The sequence below is a fragment of the Ambystoma mexicanum genome, chromosome 6q, assembly GCF_040938575.1.
Source record: "Ambystoma mexicanum isolate Mex_15411 chromosome 6q, UKY_AmexF1_1, whole genome shotgun sequence".
Lineage (NCBI taxonomy): Eukaryota > Metazoa > Chordata > Amphibia > Caudata > Ambystomatidae > Ambystoma > Ambystoma mexicanum.
Window position 1 is genome coordinate 1,320,372,762 of NC_090937.1, and position 12,993 is coordinate 1,320,385,754.

Genomic DNA, 12,993 nt, shown 5'->3' on the forward strand with positions numbered 1-12,993 from the left:
AGGGCAGGGCAACCCTGGGATGGTGGTGTCTTCCGTGTGGGAGCAGTTGGTCCAGCGGATAGGTGCGGAGCGGCAGCGGGCGGAAGAGGAGCGGCTCGCCATGGTCAGGGCGGAGTTCTCCATGCGTCGGGCGTTGAGGCGGGCTGAGTGCCTCGAGGAAGCTCGCAGGGAGTTTGAGCTGAACCTGGGGTTATCCCTGCGAGACCTCGGGGCCAGGACAGAGTCCCGCCTCCAGGACATCGACATGGAGTTCGATGATGCCCTGGCCAGCAACATCAACAAGTGAGCCGCAGGACTTGCCCGCTGCCTTTGTATATAGTTATATAGTTAGTTAGTGTTAGGTTTCCTTTATTTGTTTTTATTATTTTGGACCGCTCGGACAATGGCCACTTTTTTGTATATATTTTTTTCATTAGGTAGTAGTAGGTTTCCTTTATGGTGTTGGGCTCATGGACCCCGGTACATTCCTGTATTTAGTTTGTTTTTTGAAGGAACATTTTCTTTTTTTCATTATTGTGTTCACCATGTGGAAATGGTTTTTCATTCTTTTGCTTCTACTTGATATTGCTTTGGTCAACATTTGTTTTTGTATTCCTTTTTCGTTTTTTGATTTTTACTTTTGTTCTCCAACATGGACCATTTATTTTGTTATCCACATAGTTGTATGTTTGATTTGTTTACTTATTTTTAATCTTTAATACATTTTTTATTTTTACTTCCACTTGTCTTATTTTGTCTTTGGTTTCATACATGTCATGATATGGGTTTTGACATTCACTTGCAGCCATTGTGTATGTGTGTGTGACGGACGTGTATTCATTTACATACTTGCCATTGGGGTTGTGTCATGTAATTGCATTCACTATGTGGGTGGATGCAATCCTTGCCTGGGTGTTTGTGCTGGGTATGCTGCCCATTACTGCCATGATTGTGTATCGTCAGGACTTGGGGGCAGGGGGACATGGGTGGGGGCCTGGTGGAGGGTGACCCTGCACTGCTGGGGTGTGGGGGTGGTGGGAGACATGAGTGGGGGCCTGGTGGAGGGTGCCCCTGCACTGCTGGGGGGTGGGGGTGGTGGGTGACATGAGTGGGGGCCTGGTGGAGGGTGCCCCTGCACTGCTGGGGTGTGGGGGTGGTGGGAGACATGAGTGGGGGCCTGGTGGAGGGTGATCCTGCACTGCTGGGGGGTGGGGGTGGTGGGAGACATGAGTGGGGGCCTGGTGGAGGGTGCCCCTGGTGGCTGGGGGGTGGGGGTGGTGGGTGACATGAGTGGGGGCCTGGTGGAGGGTGCCCCTGCACTGCTGGGGTTTGGGGGTGGTGGGAGACATGAGTGGGGGCCTGGTGGAGGGTGCCCCTGCACTGCTGGGGTGTGGGGGTGGTGGGAGACATGAGTGGGGGCCTGGTGGAGGGTGCCCCTGCACTGCTGGGGTGTGGGGGTGGTGGGAGACATGAGTGGGGGCCTGGTGGAGGGTGACCCTGGTGGCTGGGGGGTGGGGGTGGTGGGAGACATGAGTGGGGGCCTGGTGGAGGGTGACCCTGGTGGCTGGGGTATGGGGGTGGTGGGAGACATGAGTGGGGGCCTGGTGGAGGGTGACCCTGCACTGCTGGGGTTTGGGGGTGGTGGGAGACATGAGTGGGGGCCTGGTGGAGGCTGCCCCTGCACTGATGGGGTGTGGGGGTGGTGGGAGACATGAGTGGGGGCCTGGTGGAGGGTGCCCCTGCACTGCTGGGGGGTGGGGGTGGTGGGTGACATGAGTGGGGGCCTGGTGGTGGGTGCCCCTGGTGGCTGGGGGGTGGGGGTGGTGGGAGACATGAGTGGGGGCCTGGTGGAGGGTGCCCCTGCACTGCTGGGGGTTGGGGGTGGTGGGTGACATGAGTGGGGGCCTGGTGGAGGGTGCCCCTGCACTGCTGGGGTGTGGGGGTGGTGGGAGACATGAGTGGGGGCCTGGTGGAGGGTGACCCTGCACTGCTGGGGGTTGGGGGTGGTGGGAGACATGAGTGGGGGCCTGGTGGAGGGTGCCCCTGGTGGCTGGGGGGTGGGGGTGGTGGGAGACATGAGTGGGGGCCTGGTGGAGGGTGACCCTGGTGGCTGGGGTATGGGGGTGGTGGGAGACATGAGTGGGGGCCTGGTGGAGGGTGACCCTGCACTGCTGGGGTTTGGGGGTGGTGGGAGACATGAGTGGGGGCCTGGTGGAGGGTGCCCCTGGTGGCTGGGGTATGGAGGTGGTGGGAGACATGAGTGGGGGCCTGGTGGAGGGTGACCCTGCACTGCTGGGGTTTGGGGGTGGTGGGAGACATGAGTGGGGGCCTGGTGGAGGCTGCCCCTGCACTGCTGGGGTGTGGGGGTGGTGGGAGACATGAGTGGGGGCCTGGTGGAGGGTGCCCCTGCACTGCTGGGGGGTGGGGGTGGTGGGTGACGTGAGTGGGGGCCTGGTGGAGGGTGCCCCTGGTGGCTGGGGGGTGGGGGTGGTGGGAGACATGAGTGGGGGCCTGGTGGAGGGTGCCCCTGCACTGCTGGGGGGTGGGGGTGGTGGGTGACATGAGTGGGGGCCTGGTGGAGGGTGCCCCTGCACTGCTGGGGTTTGGGGGTGGTGGGAGACATGAGTGGGGGCCTGGTGGAGGGTGCCCCTGCACTGCTGGGGTGTGGGGGTGGTGGGAGACATGAGTGGGGGCCTGGTGGAGGGTGACCCTGCACTGCTGGGGTGTGGGGGTGGTGGGAGACATGAGTGGGGGCCTGGTGGAGGGTGACCCTGGTGGCTGGGGGGTGGGGGTGGTGGGAGACATGAGTTGGACATGGGTGGGGGCCTGCTGGCAGGTGCCCCACAGTGCTGGGGGGTGGGGGTGGTGGGGGACATGAGTTGGACATGGGTGGGGGCCTGCTGGCAGGTGCCCCACAGTGCTGGGGGGTGGGGGTGCAAGGGGACATGAGTTGGTGTTCATTAGTTCAAGGAGACATGTGCCTTTGCTGGGGGGCATGCCCATGTTGGGTGGGCTGCCTGCGGGACATGACCAGGGATGCAGGGTAGTCCCCTGTGGTGTGGGCTGCCTGCAGGGGCCGTGGAGGGTGTACAGGGTACACCTGGGAGGACCCACACTGTCAAATCACATGTGGAACTTCCCGCGCACCCCTGAAATACACGCGCCCAGGCTATTCGCGTGTGGAACTTCCCGCGCACCCCTGAAATACACGCACCCAGGCTATTCGCGTGTGGAACTCCCCGCGCACCCCTGAAATACACGCGCCCCCAGGCTATTCGCGTGTGGAACTCCCCGCGCACCCCTGAAATACACGCGCCCAGGCTATTCGCGTGTGGAACTTCCCGCGCACCCCTGAAATACACGCGCCCAGGCTATTCGCGTGTGGAACTTCCCGCGCACCCCTGAAATACACGCGCCCAGGCTATTCGCGTGTGGAACTTCCCGCGCACCCCTGAAATACACGCACCCAGGCTATTCGCGTGTGGAACTCCCCGCGCACCCCTGAAATACACGCGCCCCCAGGCTATTCGCGTGTGGAACTTCCCGCGCACCCCTGAAATACACGCGCCCAGGCTATTCGCGTGTGGAACTTCCTGCGCACCCCTGAAATACACGCGCCCCCAGGCTATTCGCGTGTGGAACTTCCCGCGCACCCCTGAAATACACGCGCCCAGGCTATTCGCGTGTGGAACTTCCCGCGCACCCCTGAAATACACGCGCCCAGGCTATTCGCGTGTGGAACTTCCCGCGCACCCCTCAAATACACGCGCCCAGGCTATTCGCGTGTGGAACTTCCCGCGCACCCCTGAAATACACGCGCCCAGGCTATTCGCGTGTGGAACTTCCCGCGCACCCCTGAAATACACGCGCCCAGGCTATTCGCGTGTGGAACTTCCCGCGCACCCCTCAAATACACGCGGCCAGGCTATTCGCGTGTGGAACTTCACGCGCACCCCTGGAATACACGTAGCCCGCTCCCCCAGGCCCGATCGCGTGAGGAACTTCACGCGAACCCCTGTAATACACGTAGCCCGCTACCCCAGGCCCGATCGCGTGAGGAACTTCACGCGAACCCCTGTAATACACGTAGCCCGCTCCCCCAGGCCCGATCGCGTTTGAAACTTCACGCGAACCCCTGAAATACACGTAGCACGCTCCCCCAGGCCCGATCGCGTGAGGAACTTCACACGAACCCCTGTAATACACGTAGCCCGCTCCCCCAGACCCGATCGCGTGTGAAACTTCACGCGAACCCCTGAAATACACGTAGCACGCTCCCCCAGGCCCGATCGCGTGAGAAACTTCACGCGAACCCCTGAAATACACGTAGCCCACTCCCCCAGGCTCGATCGCGTGAATAACTTCACGCGAACCCCTGTGATGCACGTACCCTGCTGAAATTGCGTGTTAGACTTCCCGCGCACCCCGGTATACACGCACACGTATTTTTTGTCAGCGGGTGTCCGTGTTTGTGGGTACCCCTTTGCACATCATTTTTCCTGGAGGGCCACAGTATGGGACATTCATCATGGCAGTATATAGGTGCTATTTGTTGGCGCACCTTTTGGCGCACATTTCTTACAGCCGCAGAGACGCTACCGCCTGCTTTCTTGTGGCGGTCGTGTTTGTGCCTGTGCGCTGGTTTGAGCGTGCGCTTTTTTCCCCTATTCTATTCCATGAATACGTGTTGTAGGCGAGCGTGTGGGCGTTCCGCGCACTTGTGCCCTGTACTTCCCCCGTGACGCCCACGTTTTGGCAAGTTGTTCCCCATTCCGAGTGTTACGCCCGTGTTCCGCCTACTTTTGTTGCGTGCGCCGCGCTATGTGCGAATTTCGCTGTGGCCTGTGCGATTTTCGCTGTGACCTGGCGCACGCTGTTAGATGGCCTGTGCGCCAACGTGCGCCGCGCACTTTTTTATCGCACATCCGCTGGTTTTCTCGCGCACGGCCTTCCATGAATCGACGTGCGCTGCTTTTCGTGCGATTTTCGCACTTGCACTGTGATTTTCGCTATTCCACTGCGATTCGCACGTTTTTGCCCACTTGCGCCGCGCTAATTATTCCATGAATCGGCCTGAAAGTGTCCCCTCATTTCGTTGAGCCTGAATTAATGCTTTGTTGTAATGTGTCTATCTTTCCTGTCTCCCTGGCATGCTGTTCAGGATGTTTTTGTTGCATGTATAAGGTAACGAGTGGCCAGAGTACAGGATGCTGTGTGTGTGCACTGCTTTGCCTGTGCTTTTCTAAATTCTATAATACACTGTTATGAACCTTCCCAGTGGTATGTATTTTGCAAACCTGTGAAGCCTGAAAAGTAGATCCACACAGGCATGACATGTGGCCTGCTGTTAAATCTCAATTACCAGTTTAATGGTATCCACTACAGAGTGTCATTTTCTTTCTCACTTTGAAAACATTCAGACACGTAGCTGCTTATTTTACTATATCCAGAACAATAGCTATAGACGGTAAGATAGGTCAGTGGGTTGAGCGCTCGCTGCTGCGATGTGTGTTATATGCAGGTTGCAGGTCCGAATCTTGGCAAGGCCAACTCAGCCTTTCATCCTTCTGAGGTCAATGAATGAGTACCAACACAGGTTGGCTGATAGTGTGTGTATATTTGATCTATATAAAACTTGCATTCACAGTAATTTGGCAATATGTGCCTATATACACTGAAATTAATGATACATATGGTGATCCATTCTTTTATTAAGTGTTTATCACATTACTGTGATATCATAACCGCTTTTTTTTCGTAGTATACTTAGGAACAATGCTATGTGATGCCACTTCTTGTTTTGTCAAGTGATGAAAGGTCGTGTTCCATTGCTTCCTGTGATGTCACTTTGGGGCGGGGTCAAATGACATAATTTCCTGAATGTTATCAGAGGTCAGGAGTCTGTGATGTCACTTCCGCTACCCCTAGCATTTAGTTGAAATTATGTCCCTGGCACGCTACGTCACACAACATGGATTTTCACATGCGCCTTTATTCAAATCAGTGGAATGGGGCTAATACCGAGCCATGCTATTTTCATACTGGATTTACTCATAGAATCTGGTTTTGTTTTGAATATACACTCATTTCACCCTATGCACCCCCTCAAGATGAATTAACTGCTATACAGGCCCAGTGCCATCTTCACACAGGGTGAGCTTATAGGCAACTTACTTTCAAAATATCACCTGGGGCACAATATACATGTTACTAATGCACAGCCCATAGTCAGCCATCACAACCCAAAACTGTGCAGTAAGCCTGTCTTTCCACTATGTCCTGTACATTTTAGAGCAAGAAAAAAATGAAAGAGCTGGGCATTTGCATTTCAGAAGGACACGTGTCCTCACAGTAAAGATCTAGAAATGTATCAGCAATGGGGTTGAGTGCACATGCCAACATGCTCCAATCCCTTCAGGAGGTATTTTCTTTGTGTATGTTATGTTATGTTATTGTGATTTGTACCGCACACCGCTTCCATTTTCATGGTCTTCTAGTGCTCTGGTGGATCTGAAAAGAAAGGAGGGCTTGTGGGGCGTGGTTAATGAGATCGAGAGGGAGAGAGCTTTGATGTGGTGTTGGTAGCTTCAGTTTGGGAAAGAATTGTCCCTGTGTGCTGGGTTTGTTTGTGTGTAGTTTGGTAAATGTTAGGTGGTGTTTGGTGTATGTGAGATGGTTTTTGTGTAAGAGCTTTCGCTTTTGCTGGTTTGTTGGGTTTGATTGGGTGTTGCAGCATGCAATGTAATGTGATATAATGGGCACATGTGTATTACCTTACGCCATTGGTATGGTCTCAGTGCACTGTAAGTTGAAAACCCTTTGGGACCGAAGTCCAAGTATGGGAAATATTTGTCAGAGAGTTATAGAATACATGTGTGCATTTTAGCCAATACGGTAGGTAACGGTGGCCAAGTCCCTGCTAGTCACTCATGTTGAGCAGGCATGTGGGTGGGTGCAGATAAGTAGTATGGAGAGTATGCGAGAGAGATGTGTGTGCAGCTAGACCACATTTGTTCATGGGGGATAACTGCATTCTAGTGGCAGAGGTGTTGTGCAAAATGTAAGAAGCGGGTTATATGTGCAGATAGACCAAATTGTATCTTGGGGGCTAGCTGTACTAATGGTAGATGTGTTGTGCAAAATGTTTTAGAGTAGTGCATGGATACTGCTGGTAGTCTGGAGAGTATGCAACATAATGTGTTCAGCTAGACTTCATTTGTATGATGGGGATAGCTGCCTTCTAGTGGCCGAGGAGATATGCAAAATATGTGAAGCAGGAAGACAATATGTGAGCAGCTGGACCAAATTTTCTGTGTGTTGATAGCTGATTTCTGATGGCATAGGTGATTACCCATTTCCTTCTGCGAAGCGGCAAGCACTGGTCAGATGCTAGTGCGGCTGTAGCGACTGCAGTACATCCTTCTACCACTGGGGGAGGTGCTCAGCAGCCTCTTCAGCGGGAGACAAGGGCTCATGTCTAGAGAATCCATTTCCTGATGCGCAGCAGCAAGCACTGGTCAGATGCTAGTGCGGCCGTAGCGGCCGTAGCGGCCACAGTACATCCTTCCACTACTGGGGGAGCTGCTCAGCAGCCTCTTCAGTGGGAAACAAGGGCCCACTATCTCGAGGACCCATTTCCTTCTGCGCACCGGCAAGCACTGGTCAGATGCTAGTGCGGCTGCAGCAGCTGCAATACATCCTCCCACCACTGGGGGAGCTGCTCAGCAGCCCTTTCAGCTGGAGACAAGGGCAGCGGCAAGCACTGGTCATATGCTACTTTGGCTGTAGCGGCTGCAGTACATCCTCCCACCATTGGGGGAGCTGCTCAGCATGTGACATGTCATCCTACAAGAGATTGTGATGTCCCAGGAAGCCTTTATACATGGTGTTGGTCTTGACCAACAATCTATCAAATTCTCCAGAATACAACCCAAATTCTGCTTAATGGTTACATTTAAAACCCTTTTCCCTCAGTAAATATGTATATATATTCCTATACTGCTTTCCCTTTTGACAACGAAAAGCCATACACGCTTTGTATGTAAAAGGCAAGAGGTCCTGACGTATTGTGGGATGTTTTACCCATGCATCCAAGCCCTACCATAAAACTGTGCAGTACTGGAATGGAAAACATCATGATGGCTAGAACTCCCCAGAGAGTGCACAGGGAAAACATGAAGAATAGGCTGCCACCCATTTTTGCCTATGTTGTGAGCACAGGAGGGCACTGCCTAAAACCACCATTGGGCTACACACACATTAGCCTGAAACCATTGGGAATGGCAATGCTGATTGCTAAAAAGCAACTCAGAACTGTGGGGAATTAATTTTCTTAATCCCAAAAATGGTTGCAATACCGGTACTCAACACTATCAGAAAGCCGGCGTTTTAAAACCACCAGACTTTTGTGTAAAACTGAACAAATGAACCGAAACCAGGCCAAGGAAAGACTTGCTAAGAGGTGGATACAATGTAAAACTATATTCTGAAATGACTTGAAGGAAGTAATTATTTAATGTATATGTAAAAAGTGTAAGTTTGATTTAAACTGGGAACTAAAGTGACATTTAGCTGAATTCTGCCTGACAACTATCCCCAACAGGAGAAACCTGCTCAGCCACTCTTCCCAGGCCTGGCTGCATCCTGCTGCCCCTGCCAAAAGGAGCTCACACCTCCCTGATTGAATTAAGAGAGGGGACCTGCAGACTGCAGGAGGTTGAACAAAGCCTTGTCCTGGACTCAGGCAAAGGTTATATTGGGGGGCCGTAAAGTGGCTTCCTCTTGGGGAAACTGGGAGGGGCAGTGCCTCTGCTAGCAGCTGAGCTTGGGGGAAGTGGATAAACCAGTTCTTCCACCATGCGATGTGGGAAGCCACACCCCTTATTGACCAGGGCATAATTTTAAAAAAATAGATAACTCATAATGCAGACTTGTCAGAATTATATAAGTAATATCATGATTTTTGTGATTTTTCTGTGCACGTTTTAAGAGGTGTTAGGACCCTGTGGTGTATTCTGGGGGTTGCTAGCGGAAAATAGGGTCTTACTCCAAATGTCTGCATGTTAAAAATCTGACACTTTATCATCTAAAACCCATATCCCTGGTGCACATTTGTGTAAAATCTGGAAAGGTTTAGAGGTCGTTATCTGGAGGAAAAGGGGAGAATTTTGTCATCAGTGGACACAACATCGTACAAAGACAGGGATCGGATGGTTTGGTGCTACAGAAAATATGTTAACTGGACCTATAATATAAGAAAAATGGTACATAGATAAATATGTATTTGGATCAGAAATAGATTTGTGTGCAATTTGACAAGGGGAGGTTCCTCTTACCATAAAACCTACAGCATCGCTCTGACAATCCATTTCCTTCCCCCAATCATGGGAGAGGGGAGAATTGGGCCAATGACAAGTAGAGAGGGGCAGGCTCAGTTATGCCACGCACACACCCACTTCCAAAACACATAAAAAGAGACTGCTGGGACAGGTACAGACATTCAATTCGATTTGCTGCGGAGCATGCTGACCGACGACTTCACATCCAGAGATCCAGACTTCAAATCCATCAATCTCCAGAACCTGTAGCAGAAATTAACTCCAGAATTTGTAGCAGAGAGGCCTGAATCCACCAGCTGAATCCTCTTCAGCAGGCCTCAAAACCAACCAAACTATTCCACAGCCGAGCGAGCTGTTTGAACTTTTGCCAAGAACTTTTGCCAGTACCCAGAAAGCAGTGTTACATCCAGAATCCAGAGAGGCTAGACCAGCAGAGCAGAGCTCACCCAGACCGCTGTGAGCAGAACCAGAGATCCAGATCGGTGTGAAGTGCCGAGACCAGAACCGGAGTCCAGTCCAAAACCTGACCAGATCCGTGACGAGGCCTATTTCAAATTGATATTGTGAGTACCTAGAAGAACTTTGCAGAACCAATCTCTTAGTTAAAATAATCTAATCCAAACTATTTTAACCTAAGTAGAACAGCCTCCTAGAAATCGTGTCATCTGCAATCACGATTTACGCATTCACGAAATTTACCGCGATTTGCGATTTTGGCTCAATTTCTCCACTTGTCAAAATAGCAGCTCCATTCTTTCTTTTGTTAAAATCCGTTTGCAACTTGGTAATAACTCATAGAGCATTGCTAAAGTGAGCCTGAACCAATACCAACACGCATCTCCCACTCACCCTGAATCTCTAGAGGAAATTAAAATCAGTTGGCACATTTTCCCATCCATTGCCAACACATTTGAAAAGCATTTTGGGCCTGTGTTTCAAACTCCTACCTGTTTCCTCTAAGCTTGCTGGGGGGAACTGAATTTCATATTGTATTTGATTGCATTCCTGAGAACTGTGTGCTCCTCTTTCCATCTCCTTCCATTTCTTACATTGCATAGGGGAGGAGGGTGAATTGCCAGAGAAAAAGTGATTATCTTATCTTTTGCTAAAATCATATCAAGTATTTCTGTACTGCATTTTATTCCTCATTGCTTTTCCCTTGAAACCATAAAAGTATTTTTGCTACTTTACCCATCCTATACTAACTCCTCATTGATTGTAAAGAAGTGTGCTAGTGCCAGATTACCCATTGTTGATCAACATCATATGTCTAAGTGTACTATCAGATATTAATGTATTATAAAGTGTGATATATATATATCGTTTACATTTTCAAATAAACCTTTTAATTTGCAAAACAAACCTACTTCTTGGCTCAGTGGGGTCAGGGGGATTCTAAGAGGGGGGTGTTATACAAGGGTTGTCATCCAGACTACTGAACTGGATATAAAAATACATCAATAAGGGTTTTCCTCAGCATCCCAGACTAGGCATAGACTTAGCTGTAGTGTTGATTGAATATCGCTTACAGTATAGCAGATGGCTACATGACTTTGTTTCCAACTTTCACATAATATAGTGAATTGTGAAGCTTCCAAAGCACTATGATGAAGGGCAGGGGAGCAACTAGACCATTACAAATAAATCAGAGGGTGGGGGAGTTCAGGCATCAAATGGAAGGGGAGAGGCATCTTGTAGACACTTTGTGTGGGTCGGTCAAATGTACTTTTATAGTGCCCCATTTCTGTTTTCCCAAAGGAACGTTTGTGGTAACTAGTGTCACATTAGCAGCCAATGCTGTGATGCAATTCAATGCACATTGGGACAGGGAAATTGCCATAAATTATCGGTTTTAAAAATAAAATGTGATAGTATCTGCCAACATGGTAATGCTGTGGTTGTGATGTGGTGCATGGTTTTCTTTGTTAGTTGGTAGTTCACAGTGCATATTCAGCTGTATTATGCCATCAACACTTGTAAGACTGAGACGTGCTACAGATGCAGTGTTTTTGAGGTTTCAAGTGGCAGTCAGAAGTGAGGTCCAAGGAAAACGACTAGCTACTGTGAATGCCTAATTTGTGCCATGACATAGTGTCACCTGACATAGCCACCTCTATCATAACAACACACAACTCCAGCAGCACACCAACAAAGGCTACACAATGGAAGATACACCACCCAAAGACAAATGTCCTCACTCAATTTCCCTAAACACAACATCAGCCCACCACAGATACATCAAATAATTCCCCACACTCCGCAAACACCAACCTGGCAGACTCCAGAGTCAACCACACAAACAATTTAAGATTAAAAACCTAAACCCGACATTAACCACTACACTAGACATGTCACTAAAATGTCTCAAACCTACAAACTACAGCCTTTTTTTCAGATATGCACACAGCAGCACAGCAGGAAAGCATCATTGCCCTTCATCTACCCTACACTTACAGACCCTGAAGCTCCAAGAATCTGTGAAACAGGAAAAAGGTTGCCTCGTTCTCTTATGGTGTAGTACTGACTAGCAGAACCAGCAGGCGATGAATGTCAGTCCGCTATGCTCTAATCTCCAGTACAGTTGGTGAGAATATATGTCTTCCTGCCCAAATGAAGTTCTCCGGGAACTGAGGGAGGGTCACTGCAACAATAATACAATTCTAGGTGATGGCCTTGGGGCAACTAATAGAAAAGCATGAGGAGACACCATTTTGTCCCTAAAATCCTGAAAGAGCCCCATTGTAAAATAGCCTTTTTTTAATAGTGTGAGTCAAGGTGACAGCAAGATTAAATAATTTGCCCATCATCGCACACTTTGGTTAAGCAGTGAATTTGGGATTTTAACACACTCTGCAATACAGTCATTTGACTACATATCTTCTGAGCCCCTGTTTGGTACAAATATTTAGGTTTTGGCTTTCAAGGACTACAACAATGCTGTCTTATCATTTTTACTTGAAGAATACCCACATATCATAGCAAGGAAAACCTCAGTATGCAAGTACTTAAAGAAATGTTAAGCTAAAAGGATTTCATTGTACTTTTATGTTCCTCATCCTGAATGGAAAACTACAAGTCCTAGAATGCAAAATAAAAATAGCCTGAAAATTCTCCTATTGTACACCAGTGTGCCCCACTTTTGCCGAAGTAAATTACATCAACAGCATTATTTTGTGGGGAAATAAATCTGTATATGTTTTTGGAGGGTTAGGGGTCTTTGGGGAGGTGGGGCTGGTTGCGGGGGTGTAATGCAATTGAAGTAAATTACAATGGAGTCATTTTCTTTGGAAAAACAAGTGTCAGTTGCATGGACGGGATCTGTTACATTGGTGCTTATGTGCAAATAGGTCTCCTGCATGCAATTGTAGTCATAGGCAAATGTGTTAATGTAGGTGTAGCTGCCTCTATGCCTTAGACGTTTTACTTTTTGTGCAAATTGAGTGAATGACACCTGCCATTTCTGCCTAGCAGGTGGTGTTTGCAATGGAATCCCTTGGAATCTGCGTGTTTCAAACTGGTGTACAAATCAAGCAGATTCCATAAGAACCCAAAGGAGCTTATTTTAAAATCATAACTTGCCCAGAGGGGACCGCTTACATTTGCATTTATGTGCAAACAGTTCCCCTCCATGCAATTTTTGTCAGAAGTGTAGAGATGGTGGAAGTCTCTTTACATC